Raw genomic sequence first — 3,023 nt, 5'->3', positions numbered from 1 at the left:
CCCTGATTCTGGAAGTTCCATAGGACATGAAAATACGCAATGGCCAAGGCGCAGGATTAGTAAATTGTAAATAATGTTTATTGAGAAAACATATCCAAAGGTACACTGGTGTATGAGGAAGGCAGCTCCCAGGACGGGGTGAACGCCGCTAGATCAGCAGTGAGCCGTGGGTTGCTGAAAATCACTGAGCTGGGTGGAAGCGAGCCTAGCCACAATGTACCATGCCACTGTTGGCGTCTAAGTGAGCTTCCTCCATCTCTCCATGCTGTAAACCAACCGCAGCGATCAGTAGGCTCACTGTTGATCTAGCAGAGTTCACCCTGTCCTGGGAACGGTCTTCCTCATACCCCAGTGTAAGCTTGGATATATTTTCTTAATTAATAGTGTTTACAATTTACTGATCCTACGCCTTGGCCATAGCGTCTTTTCATGTCCTATGGATCTTCCCTAATCTAGTTTTCCTGGAGCTGTGGATCTTTATGCTTGTCTTGTCACTGTGTTGGAATCATCATTTGCCTGTTCATCAACTTTGACTACGGATCCACCACCTCCTCTTCACTGCTACCTCATTATAAGTTATTATTATTATTATACAGGATTTATATAGCGCTAAACGGTTTATGCATCGCTTTACAACTTGAGGGTAGACAGTACAAATACAATACACTTTAATACAGTAGGAATCAGAGGGTTGTTAGAGCTTACAATCTAAGAGTTGTTGCGTTTCTGCTTTTTTTTTTTTAATCTCTCATTTGGACAGTTTGTTAATTTTTTATCCAGTTAATAGGCCCAAATCAAAAATCGGTTAAAAATTTAGGTGTTGGGACTGCGCATATGTGACCCAGAAGCAAAAAATTAACAAGAAACGTATTAATTTATGTCCAATGAACAATTTATCGGTAGAAATTCGGTCATTACATGATGGCAATATTGTTTGCTCTCACAGTCATGTGATCCTTTTTTCGAAAATCCATTTGAATGATTCTTCAATTGGTGTATGGCTAGCATTAATGTTGATAGACTTGTAAATCTGTTACCCAGCAATTCTATATGAGAGCACTTGTTTAGTGTGTCATCGAGCATATGATATTTATTAATAAATGGCAGCAGCTGAATAGGGGGCAAAGATTCAAAGTGTGTATGAACAGCATAACTATTGTAGTCTTTTAAGATCTGAAAATTTGTCATGAAAGTAGGTAGGATGTCATTCTATGTCAAATATAAATGATTTTTAGACTTTACCACACCAAGTGTCAGGATGGCCGAGCGGTCTAAGGCGCCAGACTCAAGACTTGCGAGTTCTTCCCCAGTTGGGTGTTCTGGTCTCCGAATGGAGGCGTGGGTTCAAATCCCACTTCTGACACATCTTTTTTTTTTTTCATAGTTCTATGTTTAAATAAGCATACTATATTTAAGCATGATTTCAATCGTTTTTCTACGTTATGGATCTAATTAAATGATTTAATTTACTTAGCAATGTAGATCAGAGTTTATAAACAGAGTTACATATACAGATAATTATCCCAGCAGATCAGGACGGTGCAAAGAAATACAATAATTTAGCTTCTACCCAGTAAAGGAATTAATTTTGATCAGAACTTTGGTTACACCAGTAATAGAAACCTAGATTGGATGAAAAGCGAGAAATTAAGTAATAGTACACAACAGTGTCAGAGGTGGAATTCAAGCACTCGCCTTTCCAGGAGAGACGGTGACTTGAACATCAATGCTCGTCCAGCCTGAAACGTTGCCTGGAATGCTAAAGAGTGATGGGTAGAAGGTCCTTTTTAGCCAATACACAAATTATAGTAAGACTATACTATCCTTTTTGACCATATTGCTATATGCTTTCCTAGGACATTCTGGAGCAAAACATCCAGTACTACGATGCCAGCAGAAATTCAGACAGGTTAATCCTCGTTAGTATAGTGGTCAGTATCCCCGCCTGTCACGCGGGAGACCGGGGTTCAATTCCCCGACGGGGAGACTATCTTTTTTTTTTTTTCCTTGCAAGAGCTGGCTCGCTGGATTTGTTTTATAAATTTTCGTTTCTTTCATTGCATGATATCATTTCATGTACTCATAATAAAACCATTCATAGTGCAATCTTTCTGACACATGAAACGGTATTTGTGATCTGCATTTTACTTTTAAAAATTACAATATGAACCATTGAACATTTGAATTCATAAAATGGAATTTACACCCATAAAATGGAAGTCACCAGGATTGTGTTATGTTTTTAAAAAAACATTTAGGTCCCACCGAGATTCGAACTCGGATCGCTGGATTCAAAGTCCAGAGTGCTAACCATTACACCATGGAACCTCATACCGCCCAAGCTTTCAAATACATGCTAAAAATATACTTTGCAGCTGTGACTATGTAGTATATTATAAGATTTTGGTACTAAACGCAGTCTGACAAATTTCCCTTTAGGCTGGGTTCACACTTGTGCTGTGCAAATTCCAGCTCTGTTATCTCTGCAAACAGATTACAGAGCTGTTCAGTGTTTCATCTGCTGGTAGCTGCGGACTTGCTGAACTGGAAGAGGGAGGGGAGGGAGAGGAGAGGAGAGGAGGGGGGGGGAAGTGTAGTGAGCAAGGAGAGAAATCCTGTTGAGAACTGAACACAGCTGCGAATCAGATGCGTGCCCATAGAACATAATGGGCCTGAGCTGCACCACAATGCCTAGAAAACGCTTTTTTGGGCAATGCGCAGTGCGAATGCATCGCACATATGTGAACCAGCATCATTAAAATCAATATTTTATAATGTTATGCGAATTGGAAGCGGTATAAGCCGCAACCAATTCGCATAGGTGTGAACGGGGCCTCAAAAAGATATTGCAGTGAAATCTGCCTAGGTGAGAGTTTCTGCTGGGTGATAGTCAAATTAAGAAAACCTTCCCTTGTGACTGCTATAAGGAGGCTGAGGGCTGGATAACATCAGGTGCAAAATTGCAAGTTTTTCAACACCACACAAAAATGCGCTGACTTCTGCAGGTGCATGTGGGCAGTGCT

At 40.2% G+C, this 3,023-nt stretch overlaps 3 non-coding genes across 3 annotated transcripts; 2 read left to right on the top strand and 1 right to left on the bottom strand.

Moving 5' to 3' along the window:
• Positions 1–1,252: 1,252 nt before the first annotated feature.
• On the top strand, positions 1,253–1,363 carry TRNAL-CAA. The gene is made up of 2 exons: positions 1,253–1,290; positions 1,318–1,363. It is a non-coding gene; the product is annotated as a tRNA-Leu (tRNA).
• A 551-nt stretch (positions 1,364–1,914) lies between these two features.
• Positions 1,915–1,986, top strand: TRNAD-GUC. Its single transcript has one exon. It is a non-coding gene; the product is annotated as a tRNA-Asp (tRNA).
• A 270-nt stretch (positions 1,987–2,256) lies between these two features.
• TRNAQ-UUG lies at positions 2,257–2,328 on the bottom strand. Its single transcript has one exon. It is a non-coding gene; the product is annotated as a tRNA-Gln (tRNA).
• Between the last annotated feature and the right edge of the window lie 695 nt (positions 2,329–3,023).

Source organism: Rana temporaria, chromosome 11 (assembly GCF_905171775.1).
Source record: "Rana temporaria chromosome 11, aRanTem1.1, whole genome shotgun sequence".
Taxonomy (NCBI): domain Eukaryota; kingdom Metazoa; phylum Chordata; class Amphibia; order Anura; family Ranidae; genus Rana; species Rana temporaria.
The sequence above is the reverse complement of the archived record's forward strand: the minus strand, read 5'-3'. Positions and strand labels throughout refer to the sequence as shown.